The sequence below is a fragment of the Erinaceus europaeus genome, chromosome 12 (assembly GCF_950295315.1).
Source record: "Erinaceus europaeus chromosome 12, mEriEur2.1, whole genome shotgun sequence".
Lineage (NCBI taxonomy): Eukaryota > Metazoa > Chordata > Mammalia > Eulipotyphla > Erinaceidae > Erinaceus > Erinaceus europaeus.
The window spans coordinates 76,961,953-76,976,817 of NC_080173.1; the positions used below are offsets into that span (position 1 = coordinate 76,961,953).

At 47.3% G+C, this 14,865-nt stretch overlaps 1 protein-coding gene across 9 annotated transcripts in view; it reads right to left on the reverse strand.

Moving 5' to 3' along the window:
* Positions 1–14,645, reverse strand: part of MYO18A (myosin XVIIIA) — a 134,488-nt gene extending 119,843 nt beyond the window's left edge. For 7 of the 9 annotated variants that reach the window (XM_060204056.1, XM_060204054.1, XM_060204055.1 and 4 more), the window contains exon 1: positions 14,490–14,644. The gene's annotated coding sequence lies outside the window, so the exon portion shown is untranslated. Of the gene's footprint in view, positions 1–14,489 lie in introns of all 9 variants that reach the window. The other 2 variants (XM_060204046.1, XM_060204044.1) reach the window with 1 other exon arrangement.
* Positions 14,646–14,865: the final 220 nt, after the last annotated feature.

Genomic DNA, 14,865 nt, shown 5'->3' on the forward strand with positions numbered 1-14,865 from the left:
TGATCCTTGCTAAAGTAGTGGTGGCTAAAAAGAAATATAATTAAAGTCATATATGTAATTTAAGAGTTTCTAGCAGCCACATTTAAAAAGGTAAAAAAAGAAGCAGGTGAGCAGTCTAGAAAATGACTCAGTGGATAAAGTGTTTGACTCTCAAGTATGGGATCCTGAGTGAAATTAACTTTAATGATAGACTGTATTAAATGCAAATATACCCCAAATATTGTCATCTCAATACATAATCTACATAAAAACAATGAAAGGTTTTGCATTCTCTCCATATTAAACTTCAAAGTTGAGTGTGTTTTACATTTAGAGCACATCTCAGTTCAGATGAACTGTATTTATAGTAGTCAACAGTCCTGTGAAGAGTATAGTTCTGGGGGATGGGGCAGGCAGTAGCACACCTCATTAAGCCCACACATTACAGTGCACAAGGGCCCGGGTTCAAGACCTGGTCCCCACCTGCAGGGGGAAAGCTTCACAACTGGTGAAGCAGAGCTGCAGGTGTCTCTCTGTCTCTTTGTCTTTTTACCTCCTCCTTCCCTTTCAACTTCTGTCTCTACCCAATAATAAATAAATAAATAAATATGTAATTTAAAAAAGAGTATAGTTCTGGAGAATCTTTAGGTGTAGGGCACAACCAAAGAGGTGGTAAAGCTGGCCTAGGCAGTAGCCTCTTATAGACACTGCAGGCCCTTCATCCTTCCTCCCCTCCTGCCACCTCCAACCTCAGTTTCTCCTTGGTAAAGCGAAGTTCCTTCTGAATGTCTTAATTCTAAATGTTCTATGCAGGGCTGGGGAGACAGTTTGATAGCTATAGCAAAAGAATTTCAGGCTCAGTCCCCAGTACCACCATAATCCAAAATGGAGCAGTGCTCTGTTACCTCTCTCTCTCTCTCTCTCTCTCTCTCTCTCTCTCTCTGTGTGTGTGTGTGTGTGTGTGTGTGTGTGTGTATCTTTCTCTCTGTATCACTCTCACCAAAAAATAAATATTTTTAAAAATTAAAAAAGGTGGGAGTCGGGCGGTAGTGCAGCAGGTTAAGCACAAGTGGCGCAAAGCGCAAGGACCAGCGTCAGGATCCAGGTTGGAGGCCTGGGATCCCCACCTGCAGGGAAGTCACTTCACAGGCAGTGAAGCAGGTCTGCAGGTATCTGTCTTTCTCTCCCCCTCTCTGTCTTTCCCTCTTCTCTCCATTTCTCTCTGTCCTATCCAACAACGACAACATCAATAACAACAAAAAAGAAAAAAAAAAAAACAAGGGCAACAAAAAAAGGAAATAAATAAATATTTTAAAGAAGTTAAAATAAGAAGCTGGACAGCATCACACCCAGTTGAGCGCACACATTACTGTGCACAAAGACTAAGGTTCAAGCCCCAGCTCCCTGCCTGCAGGAGAGACATTTGACAAGCAATGAAGCAGGTCTGTAGGCATCTTTCTCTCTCCCGCTCCTCTCCATTTCTCTCCGTCCTATTGAGTAAAAAAAAAAAAAAGAGAAAAAAAATGTCCTCAGGGAGTGGTGGATTCACAGTGCAGGCCCACATACCAGTGACAACTCTGGTGGCAATAATAAACAAACATGTTCCCCACATAGTACCTAGATATGGAAAAACAGAAAATCTGGAAACCAAGAGGCACAACACCAGAGGCAGCCTTGGCCAGTTGGGTCTGGACAGACCTGGAGTGGAGAAGACAACAAGCATCTTCTCAAGGTTCTATTTTGACATGGGAGTGGGGAGGGATTCTCTCACCTCTTGAATGTCAATGGGGTATGGCACAGATCAGCCCTATGCCCACATATGATGTCTTTACCAGGTCTTTGCCCACTTTACCCCACACACTCACTACTACTTACACTCTTAAACGATTACTATAGAAGATGGTTCCAATGGTACCTGTTGGGGAAATTAAGAAAGCAACTCATCTTGGCATCTTGGAAGGACTCACTTGAGTATTTAGGTTTTAGTCAAATTACATAGAACCTGACTGCCTTTAACAAGGTCCAATGTTGTTTTTTTTTTTCCCCACTCTGCAATCCTTACTGAATCTGGGACCAGGTAGTGATGCACCTGGTTGAGTGCACAAAATACCATGCACAAGGACACAGGTTCAAGCCTCCAGTCCCCACATGCAAGAAGGAAGCTTCAGAAGTGGTGAAGCAGGGCTGCAGGTGTCTCTTTCTTCTCTCTCTTGCTTTTTAAATTATCTATTTATTGGATAGAGGCAGCCAGAAATTGAGAGGAGGGGGAAGACAGAGAGGGAAAGAGAACAAGAGACACCTGCAGCAGCCCTGTTTCACTACTTATGAAGCTATCCCCCTGCAGGTGGAAACTAGACGTTTGAACCTGGTCTTTGCACATTGTAACATGTGCAATCAACCAGGTGTACCACCACCTGGCCCCTCTTCTCCCATCTTCCCCTTTCCTTTCAATTTCTCTGTTGCTATCCAAAATAAGTGATTTTTTTTAAATCATTACTGAATCCTGACTCTTTGCTGGAGGCTATTTGATCAGTGTCAATAGAAACTATATCTCAGAATTTTAGGGTCTTTGGGGTATAAAGATCCCAAAGAAGTAATTCCATGCAAATCCCTGTCTCAGGAAAAACTCACCACCCCTCACTGTCATTGCCTCAGGAAGGAACTGTCAGAGAGGCAGCATGGGGCTGCCATTGGCCAGAGAAGCTGGGAGATCTGGTATCTATCTAGGCCTGGATCTGCCAACAATTCTCAGGGGAAGGGAGAGGGGGAACCTTGAACCTTTGCTTAAGGTTGAACAAGATAATATAGGTCTCTCTTAACTTAAAATTCCAAATACCTAAATATCTGGTGGATATGGGTTAATTATTAACATTCTGCCAAAGTCACACCTCTCACCCTAACCTTGAGGCCTGCAGAGACCAAGCTTACTTCAGCCAGCCCCACCCACCCCTCTTCTGCCACTGTTATCTACAGTTTACAAGTTACCCCTTCTTCACTGTCAACCCTGCAATTCCCAAGCCTGGCTGACGCCTGGATTCTCTCCTATGTCACAAACCTGGGGTTACCTGGTCCCTTCTCCCACTCCGAGGTCAGACCTGCAGTGTAGCTGCAATGGCTGCTGCCTCTAAACTCCTCAGGGGCCAACTCACTAGAGATCTGGACGACATTATCTTTATATCTTTATAGTCCCTGCCTGGACGGTCCAGCATCTCTATACCTCAGGCTCCAAGTCTCCAGAAGCAATATCGTCACCCCAACATTTTCAGACTGTGTTTTCTAGAGGACAGCTAAACTCTGGCTTCTGGTGGTACTGGGATTTGAACCTGGAACCTTTGGTGCCTTAGGCATGACGGTCTTTCTGCATAACTACTATACTATCTCCCATGTTTTCCCCTCACCTCTTATCTTCTTTAGTGAAGCCTTCTAGTTTGGTTTTCTTGTTTGTTGTTTTGTTTTTTTTTTTCCTTATCTTCCACTCTCCTCACCCTACTCCTACACTTTGAATATTAGATGGAGGAAATGCATGTGTGTAAATTAAGATGTGCATGCAAAATACTGTGTAGCTAAATTATCTTGACCCTCCCCACTCCCCAGGCAAAGCAAAGTATAATCTGTTAGCTAAGCTACTTTATCACTTTAAGACAGACAGCTATTTGAGGGCAAGGTCCATTCTATTCAAATATGCATCTCTCTGTTCAACAGGAGAAACAATCTACAAATCTATACAGTGTAATACTCAATAAAAAGGAAGCAAATACTGACATGCACAACAAGAGTGAACCATTAAAACATTATGTCAGGGCTTGGGTGGTAGCTCAGTGGGTTAAGCACACATGGCGTGAAGCGCAAGGATCAGTGTAAGGGTCCCGGTTCAAGTCCCGGACTCCCCACCTGCAGGTGGGTCACTTCACAGGCCGTGAAGCAGGCCTTCAGGTGTCTTTCTCTCCCCATCTCTGTCTTCCCCTCCTTTCTCGATTTCTCTCTGTCCTATCCAACAACGACATCAATAACAACAACAATAACTACAATGATAAAAAAAAAAAAAGACAACAAAAGGGAAAAAAAATAGACTCCAAGAGCAGTGAATTCGTGGTGCAGGCAATGAGCCCCAGCAATAACCCTGGAGGAGAAAAAAAAATTATGTCAAGTGACAATGAATGAGAGAAGTCTTTGACAGAGAGTACATACTTGTATACTATATTATTTACATGAATTTCTGATATGAGCAAAACTAATCTATGGTGAAAAAAATTTCACAGCACTGGTTATCTCTGGGGTACATGTGGAACTTGCCTAAAAAAGGTAATGAGGGAACTTTCTGTGTGATGTTCATGTTTCCTATCTTTTTCTTCTAAAGATGTATTTGTTAATGAGAAAGAGGAGAGAACTAGATAGAGTATTGGGGGCATATGAGATGCTGGGGATCACCTTTGAGTCACACATGCAAGTCCAGTGCTCTTACCTGCTTCACCACCTCATAGGCCACATAATTCATATCTGTTTTTCAATTTTTTTATTTATTTATTTTCCCTTTTTGTCCTTGTTTGTTGTTGTTGTTGTTGTTGTTGTTGTTGTAGCTATTGTTATCAATGTTGTTAGATAGGACAGAGAGAAATGGAGCGAGGAGGGGAAGACAGAGATGGGGAGAGAAAGACAGACACCTGTAAACCTGCTTCACTGCCTGTAAAGCGACTCCCCTGCAGGTGGGGAGCTAGGGGCTCGAGATCCTTACGAAGGTCCTTGTGCTTTGTACCACATGTGCTTAACCCACTGCGCTACTGCCCTACTTCCTCATATCTTGAAATGGGTTTGAACTGACAGGTCTAAGTATTTGTCAGTCAAATGGTGCACATAAGATTTGTACATTTTTGGGAGTTGGGCGGTAGCACAGTGGGTTAAGCACAGGTGGTGCAAAGCACAAGAAGCAATGTAAGGATCCCGGTTTGAGCCCCCGGGTCCCCACCTGTGGGGGGGGTCACTTCACAAGTAGTGAAGCAGGTCTGCAGGTGTCTATCTTTCTCTCCCCCCCTGTCTTCCCCTCCCCTCTCCATTTCTCTCTGTCCTATCCAACAATGATGACAACAATAACTACAACAACAAAAAACAGCAAGGGCAACAAAAGGGAATCAATTAAATAAATATTTTAAAAAAGATTTGTACATTGTTGCCATCAAATAGTGCATATAAGATTTACACATCCCTTGGGTATTGTACAGCAAATCCTAACAAAGGGACTTTTCAAAGTTAACCCAATTACCAAATAATGTGATGATAACAGTAACTATCCATTGTCTTCTTAACCCTAAGACAGCAGGAACCTCACATTTCCACTATAGAGCCAATATTTTCCCCAGTCCTGGAACCTTAGGGTGGGGCCCACTTTCCTGCATGCTTCTCTCAATTCATATCAAATAATATTGCATCCGCCGATCGCAACCTAATCAACGCAACCATTGCCACCTCAGCATGCTTCACTTCAGACTATGTCCAGAGATTTCAGGTGTGGAATGACAACCCTTCAGCTTCATTACTCGGGTGAGACCTTTCCTTTCATAGTATTCTCTAATTCTACTCCAGGTGGCTCACTTCCTGACAAAGTCCCAAAATCTAGATAGAGACCAGGTCCCCTGAGACAGAGCATATGTTCACACGTATCCATAAATTAGGGCAAAATATACACCTGAAAGTAGAAGTACACAATAGTCTGCAGTGAGTACCCCCCAACACTTCATCTGCACTATTCCAGCCTCTAGGTCCATAATTGTTCAACAATTTTTTTGGCTTTGTATGTTAACTCTCTTTTTAGCCACCAGGTTCCAGATGCCAGCATGATGCCGACCAGGCTTCCCTGGACTCAAGACCCCACCAATGTGTCCTGGAACTGCACTTCCCCAGAGCCCCACCCTACTAGGAAAAGAGAGAGGCAGACTGGGAGTATGGATCGACCAGTCAACGCCCATGTTCAGCGGGCAAGCAATTACAGAAGCCAGACCTTCTACCTTCTGCATCCCACAATGACCTTGGGTCCATACTCCCAGAGGGATAAAGAATGGGAAAGCTATCAGGGGAGGGGATGGGACACAGAGATCTGGTGATGGGAATTGTGTGGAATTGTACCCCTCCTATCCTACGGTTTTGTTAATGTCTCCTTTTTAAAATAAATAAATAAAGATTTGTACATTCCATTTGGTGTACTGCACCAAAATAAAGAACTCAAGGTGGGGGTGGGGGGTACTTTCAGGTCCTGGTGCATGATGGTGGAGGAGGATCTAGGTTGGAGGTGAGAGTGTTTTGCAGAAAACTGAGAAATTTTACACACGTACCAATTGTACCTACTATAAACTATAAATCCCCCCAATTAAAAAAAAAAAAAAGATTTGTACATTTCATTGTGTGACATTCACTTAGTGGGAAAAAAGAACTATAAACAAATGTTAAACTCTAATTGATAGTATATATGCTAGAGTCCAGAGAGCTATCTCAACTGATAGGGTGTGTGCCACGCTGGCAATCCAGGGTTGAACTGAAAACAGTGAAATTATGCTTGTGTGAGAAAATGAAAAGTATATTAAAGTATTTGAAACAAAATATACTGATATTGGACCTGATGGTGGTGCGCTTGGTTGAGTGCACATGTTACAATGCCTAAGGACCCAAGTTTCAGCCACCAGTCCCCACCTACAGGGAGAAAGCTTTACAAATGGTGAAGCAAGGCTGCAGGTGTCTCTCTGTCTCTCTCCCTCTGTATCTCCCCTTACCCTCTTGATTTCTGGCTGTCTCTATCTAGTAAAAAAGATAATAAATTTTTAAAAAATTAAAAAGAATACTGATATCTGCATTTCACTTTGAGATGCAGCAAAATATAAGATGGCCTGGTGAGGGAGTTGGGCAGTAGCGCCACGGGTTAAGGGCACGTGGCTCAAAGGGCAAAGACCGCTGTAAAGATCCCGGTTCGAGCCCCCGGGTCCCCACCTGCAGGGGAGTCGCTTCACAGGCGGTGAAGCAGGTCTGCAGGTGTCTATCTTTCTCTCCCCTTCTCTGTCTTCCCCTCCTCTCTCCACTTCTCTCTGTCCTATCCAACAATGACAACATCAGTAACAACAAGAATAATAACTACAACAATATAAAACAAGGGCAATAAAAGGGAAAATAAGTAAATAAAAAAATAAAAAAAGAAAGAAATTGGAGATAAAATAATTTTAAAAAAAGATGGCTTGGTGGATAGATCAAGGGGGAACATGTGATAAAGCAAGGAGATAAGTTAGTAGAAATTAAAAAAAAAATAGTCCCTATCACACAGGGCATGAGAATTTTGAGAATTTTAATACATAATGTACCCTTCATGCACTGTTTATCCCAGGGTGACCCTTCCAGAATGGGACCCCATATTGAGATCTGAATGGGATGGTGGAGAGTATAATAAAGTACACAAATGACTGCCAGCTCAAGTATGACTAAAATAAGTGAAGACATAAAATCTTAATGCTGGAAAGGAATTCTGTATATGGAAAATAAAGCCCAAAGAAGTGGGGACAACCCAGTGAACACCTGACTAAGCTGGACCACACTGGCTTCAGTCCCGAGTCACCACAGAGCCATTACTAAGGATAAGAACAGGCAACTCAGAGATGCAGAAACAGGAATGGTCAGCATATATGAAAGGTGTTCTGTCTCAGTAATATCCACCAATATTAAATAAAACAGAGCACTGCTGTTTGCTTATAATCAAGTTTGATAATAGCACTGTAAGTCAGAGATAAGCAGTGCTTGGGTAAAAACAAACAAAAATTCAGGTTAAAAACTTAAAAAAATAAAAAATATCAATCACAGAAGAAGGAAGCAGGGTTTTCATACATGTTGGCTTGTGTTAGTGGGTAAACATAAATTAATATTCTCTTCCTTGGGTGATTCCATGTTTTGGGCATCAACATATATATTCACAAAATAAGCATGACTTATATTTGCAGTAGTTTATAATAGCAAAAATCTACCAATATAGTTAACAATTTGCTCTTCTTTCTATCTTAACTCTTTTTCAGTCATCAGGTTCCAAATGCTACCATGATGTCAACCAGACTTCCCAGGCAGACGACCCCACCAATATGTCCTGGAACCCCACCTCCCCAGATCCCTGCCCCACTAGGGAAAGAGACAGGCTGGGAGTATGGATCGACCTGTCAACACCCATGTTCAGCGGGGAAGCTATTACAGAAGCCAGACCTTCCACCTTCTGCACCCCACAATGACCCTGGGTCCATACTCCCAGAGGGTTAAAGAATAGGAAAGCTATCAGGGGAGGGAATGGGGTATATGAGTTCCAGTGGCGGGAATTGTGTGAAATACCCCTCTTATCCTACGGTTTTGTCAGTGTTTCCATTTTATAAATAAAAACTAAAAAAAAAAAAAAAAAACTACCAATATAAGTATCTATCACTAGGCGAATAGGTAAACTATAGAACTAGACAGTTACTAAAAGCATGCAGGTGTGGTCTGGGAGGTGGCACAGTGGATAAAGCATCAGACTCTTAAGCATGAGATCCCAAGTTCAATCCCTGGCAGCACATGTACCAGAGTGATGTCTGGTTTCTTCTCTTTCCTCCTATCTCATAAATAAATAAAACCTTAAAAAAAAAAGCATGCAGTAAATTTGTGTATACTGACCTGGAGCTTATAATGTAAAGTATGTGGGGGGGAGTTGTAGGACAGTATATAAACTTCTACTAAAAATGTTTAAACTATGTATATGTATTTGTAGTACATATACATGCATATTATGTAGAATATTCAGAGATGTATAGACAAGCATATGCTCTGGGAAGAGACAGAATTTAGAAGAACCAAAGCAAGCTTTCACTGTTGTTTGTTTAATAGAGATAGAAAGGCAGAAAGGGGGGAAAAAATGCCACAGCACCAAAGCTTCCTTCAGTGCAGTGGAGGTGGGGCTTGAACTTGGATTTCACACATGGCAAAGCAGCACACTATCCAAGTGTTACTTTGAAGTTCCAGCAGATTTGTGTTTTAGCGTATTAGTGTATTGTTTCAACTTTTTACAATAAAAGTATTTAGTAGGGGTGTGTGGTGTGTAATTTGTTCTTCTGTATATACTCTATTTTCTACAGTAAAAAATCTAGAATTCATATGAAATCATATTTCTGTAAGACAATATTATAAATATATCTAAAACAAGCTTTAAAAAACAGTCTGGGGGCTGGCTGGCTGGCATACCAAGTTAAGCACGCATATTACCATATACAAAGGTTCAGGTATAATAAGCCCCTCATCCCCACCTGAAGTAGGGAAGCTTTAAAAAGGATGCAGGTGTCTCCCCTCTCAATTTCTCTCTGTCCTATCAAATAAATATAAACAGTCTGAAAGACTCCACTACAAAAAAAGTTTCACTGGCTTTTCTCTCTATAAGAGCAAATACACTCCCTACGGACTAAAGCTTTCTCCAGCGTGCTACTTTTGTGATTTTAAAGATGAAAAAAGAAAAGACTTAGGGGTCGGGCGGTAGCACAGCAGGTTAAGCGAACATGGCACGAAGCCCAAGGACCGATGCAAGGATCTTGGTTCCAGCCCCCGGTTCCCCACCTGCAGGGGAGTCGCTTCACAAGCAGTGAAGCAGGTATGCAGGTGTCTGTCTGTCTCTCTCCCTCTCTACTTCCCCTCCTCTCTCCATTTCTCTCTGTCCTATCCAATAACAACAACATCAATCACAACAATAATAATAACTACAACAATAAAAACAACAAGGGCAAGGGCAACAAAAGGGAATAAATATTTTTTTTTAATTTAAAAAAAAAAGAAAGAAAGACAAAGTAGTGAGCAACCCATTTAGCAATAAAACTGTACATGGAGTTTGCGACAGTAAGTTCAAGGCTTGCCATTTCTGTTTGTAACTTGGAGGGCTTGGTTAAAACAGATTAGCGGGAGTCTGGGCGGTAGCGCAGGGGGCAACCACAAGGACTGTCAAGGATCCTGGTTCAAGCCCCCGGCTCTTCACCAGCAGGGGAGCCACTTCACAAATGATGAAGCAGGTCTACAGGTGTCTTTCTCTCCCCCTCTGTCTTCCCCTCCTCTCTCCATTTCTCTCTGTCCTATCCAACAACAACAACAATAACTAGGATAAAACAGCAAGGGCAACAAAAGGGAATAAATAAATATTTTTTAAAAACAGATTAGCATTGGTGTCTTGTGGCTTTAAACGGGGACAGATTTAAATGGTTCACCCTGCAATTGTCAAAGCTGAAACCCCAGGAAGTGGAAACTATAACGTTAGAATCCCAAATCAAGGGCGCCTGGACTTGGCTGCTGTGAGTGGATACTTAAAAGGGTCAGCTCCCCCTCACCCCCCCAGGCCCCAGGCCTCACTCATAAATAAATACAAAGGAAATAGTTTCTTTCCCCAGAGAGCCTGCCTCTCCCCCTTGGCCTCTGACCTCCCCGAGCGGCCGTTTCCTACAGCCTGGGGCCCCGTCTCCCCGCGGGCCGGCCCCCGGGGTCACCAAGACGAAAGTGGGGCTCGCACAGCACCTGGCCGGCCAGCTGTCCAGCGCCCAGGGTGCCGCGTGCCGCGGCCGCTGAGCTCCGCAGCGCCGGGTGACTCACCGCCCGGCCGCCAGCATCTCGCCCGGCTCCAGGTGCGCTCACTCGCCCGGACAGCGCTGCACGCGGCTCACGTGACTCCAGCCGGCCCGCCCACCGGCTCCCCGCTCCGCCCACCGCCGCTGCCGCCTCCAGCGCGGGGAACCGGTGCCCTCAGCACTTCCAGGCAGCCCGCCCGGATGCGCAGCCGCAGCCGCAGCCGCAGCCCCAGCCCTCCCCCCACCCACCCCCCCCCGCGCGCCTCCCCGCAGCGAAAGCCTCTCTCCTGGAACGCAGCGATCCCGGCTGGCCCCGGGGGGAAAGAGAGGTGAGGTGCCAACAGTGCGGCCAGGTTCCTGCGGCACTTCCAGGTGCACCGCCCGGGCCCCATGTGGGCCTCCTTCAACAGGCCGGCTGCTAAATTCAGCTGTGGCTCCCCACCCACTCCGCCTCACCTTCTGTGTGACCTTGAGTAAGTCCTCCCCTCTCCAGGACTCAGCTGTTTCCACTACAAAGTCTCCACAGGTCTGAGAGTCTTCAGATTCCCCACCCAGCCAGCCACCCTTACCTTTTGGGGGAGAGGTATTTTACTCAACCACAAACAGCAAGTTCCAACCCTTTCTCCGACTTGCTGTGTGACCCTGAACCCATCATCCAACATCTCTGAATACCAGGGAATAATAAAAAATAATCCCAAAAAAAAAAAATAAATAAATAAATAAAAAAAAAATAAAAAATAATCCCCTGTAAATTACAATAAAGTACCTGGCAAAGGAAAAGGGCCTTGGGCCCTGTAAAATCAACAGTTCTCAATTTAAAGTGTTGCCTGACTAAACTATTTGAAATGTCAAGGAAATGTAGATAATTTACAAATGGCACAACTCTGACCTGAAGAGACAGAGAAGGGTAGGGGTGTGTGTGTGTGTGTGTGTGTGTGTGTGTGTGTGTGTATTCCTGTGTGTAGATTTTCCAGGTCTGCTTCCCAGTCATCCCAATCCAGCCCCTTCCACTGCCCCAGCCCACCCTCTAATTCAGGCTGCTTCAGGAAACTAGGCAGCTCTCAAAGAGCACTGATCCAAAGCAGAAAATTAAGGCCCCGTCAAGCCACCATCCCATGTCCCTGAGAGCCTGTTAATCCAAGCACAAGGGTAAACTGGACCCTCCCACCCCTTGCCCTTTAAAAAACCTGAGGCCTGAGTGGCTCAGCTTTATCCCCCAAACCGACACCCAGAGGAGCCCTGGGATAAGGCCAGGAGAGGACCCAGGGTGACTGGCAACCACCTCTCACATGGATGCTCTGGTTCCTTCTGTGTGTCCACTCCGGGTGAGGAAGGTCTGGAGAAGGACAGATCTCTGGTTTGAAGGAGCAAGAACAGCCGTGTTGCTCTGGAGTCCTGTGACACACCAAGTCTTTCAGAGTTCCAACAACTCCCTGCTCCACCCGATTAGGGTGGATTCTCCCTTTCACACAAGCCCCACTTCGGCTCCACCCAGTCCACCTGCGGGTACCCGCCTCTGGGGGACCAAGGAGCTCTCAGGCCTAACTTCCAAAGACACTTGTACTTTTAAATGAGCAGCCAGGAATGGGGCCGGTGAAGGGGACTCCAGACAACAGGCTCTGGCTGCCCAGAATGCCAGGGAATGTGGGTGAGGGGCCTATGAAGTGAGGAAGGAAAGGGTTTCTGAGGAGAACCTGGAGCACAGGAGGAAGCCCTTAGGCACACACTGTGGCATCTGAACCAGACCAGGAGAGAGTAAACAAACTGGATACTCAGAACAGCCAGGCACCAGGTCATCAACTGTTCAAAGTTCAAAGCTCCCAAAAGAAGTGACCACCAGCATTTACCCTTCCCCCACCTCTCACCCTTCTCGCTCCCTTAGCCCCCATTCTAGCCACATAATAACTTACCCCATCATCTTCCTGAAACAGAGGGCCCCCACTTCAATGTCCCTAACCCCACACAGACAAGCACACCTCCACCCAAGGCTATAAATAGCCAGTCCTGTTCAGCTTCCAGAAGGATGTTTCCTGGAAAGCCCTCCTCACAAAAAGACAGAGGGGAAGCTGAGGAGGTGGCAGGCCATTGAAAAAGTGCCTGAGGTCAGGCATGTCAGGAAGCCAGAGACCTCAGGAGAGTAACTTTCAATATCCCCACATAGAAAGAAGCCCCAGAAGCTAAAAGGGTGGAGCGCATTTGGCAAGGTCAGAGTCCATTGTCATGACAACAGGATACCAACCTGCCCAAGTAAAGAACTCTGCACCTGCTAAGCATTGGAAACACAGCCCAGACCTGGAGATGTGGTTTTTGCTAAAGTGATCTGGCTCTTAATCACCAGGATGACCTTCCAGCATGGCCCCAGTATGCATACACTTCACATAGTTCACTCTCCCCATAGGTATTTACAAAGCCTGTTCAGCCATAGACGTACCAGGCATTCAAAAAGGCACAGCAAGCCCACATCAGACCAGCCCCGATCATCCAGAAAGTGAAGAAACTAGGGGACTCCATTCCATAATTCTGGGGGAGTGTCAGAGAGCAGAAAGACCTCAGGCAAGAGAACCCCCAGAAAGCGTCCTCCCTGACCTACACATACATAAGCCCAAGAGGAAATTGTCAAATACATGCCCAGGGGCAAAGTGACCAGGCCAAATAAATACTGCCTTAAAAAAAATAAGTGGTCGGGAAGTGGCGCAGTGGATAAGGCACTGGACTCTCAAGCATGAGGTCCAGAGTTCAATCCCTGACAGCGCATGTACCAGAGTGATATCTGGTTCTCTCTCTCCTATCATTTCTCATGAATCAGTAAAATTTTAAAAAAAAGAAAGAAAAGAAAAGGCTGCCTTGCCTCTCTCTACCCCCACTCCACTACCCCTAGCTCATTCTGGCCAGCAGGCTTTCCAGCTAATCAGAGGAACACATGTGCCTTGCCACAGGGTGCCACCCCCACCCCCACCCCCCTCAAAACAAAGCCCCAATGTATGGGGTGCCCTGTAGGCCTTATGTCAGCTAGGAACATGACCCACTCCTCACCAGGCTTGGTACCAAGTGACACCCCCCTCCCCCCACCACCACCACACACACACACGGATGAGGGCGGTGGGGGTGGGCAGCCAACCTTACCACTTCTTCCTATTGGTGAAACAACTGGCATGACAGGTTAGTAGGGCGGAGCGACAGGGCAGTCTCCCTGAGGCCTGGGGCAGGCTGTGCGACCTTCCCACACACACCCCACCCCTCTGCAGGGAAAGGTGAGGTGAGCAGCCAGTCACTGGTCGGTCTGCACGCCCTCATCCCCAAAGCCTACCGTTCCCCACCACCCCCATCTTCTGTCTCCAGGGGAAAGGGTCTGGGGAAGCGAGCGGGGTCTCCATTGTTTTGCCAGCTGCCTAGCAGCTGCTCCTGAGAGGGGCCCGCTGTACGCCTGGCAGTGAAAGGGTGAAGGCCGCTGGGAGGGATAAAGGGCTCCGTGGAGGTGCTCGCCTTCCTCAATGCCTTCCTCAGCGCCCCAGTCAGTTTGTTTGTCTAGGGGGGCCTGGGCCTGGTCCCAGAAGTCCCTATGTCCCCGAGACTGCAGCTCTGAGCCACCTGGGCTCCCCCAAGCCTCCAAGCACCCCCACAATGCAGGCCACCCGGTCCTGCCTCCCCGGTTCTCCTGAGCTGGCAAAAGAAGCCCGAAGTGCCCCCTCCCATCCCTCCCGGTGGGGTGGGCCTCCACTCCCGGGTGGCGAGCCCCGCGGCACGGCCAGGCACCGGAGCAGGGAGTCCGGGCCGCTGCTTCCAGGGGACGGGGGGGAGGAGCCGGCGGGCCCCGCCACCCGCCCGCCCGCGCGCCCGGCCCGCCGCCCGGCCCGCCGCCCCACGGGCCAGCCGCCCCGCTGAGCCCGGCCCGCCACCGAGCGGCCGCCCCCGCCGCCCGACACTCACCCGCCACCGGAGCCCGCCCGGCAGGCAGCAGAAGCCGAGACGCGGCATCCAGCGGCCCCGGCCCGGTCCGGGCAGGAGCGCAGCGCCGCGCTGCGCAGCGCCGCCCCCCGCAGCCGCGCGAGCAGAGCCGAAAGGGAGCTCCCTGCTGGTGGCTCGCGGTATAAGCGCCCGGCCTTCCTGGCAGCGCCTGGGCGCGCCTCCAGACCGGCCTGGCGGGCACCCCGCGAAGCTGAGTCCCCATCTGCGTCCTAAAACCCCCGCCTGCAAGTCCTGTCTGCACTGGACCCTGGAGGCTGGGGGACTTGTCCGAAAGGGGTTGAGTGACACTGCCCACGTCAGGTACCAGGGGCGGGTCATGATGAGTGTGTAGGAAAGG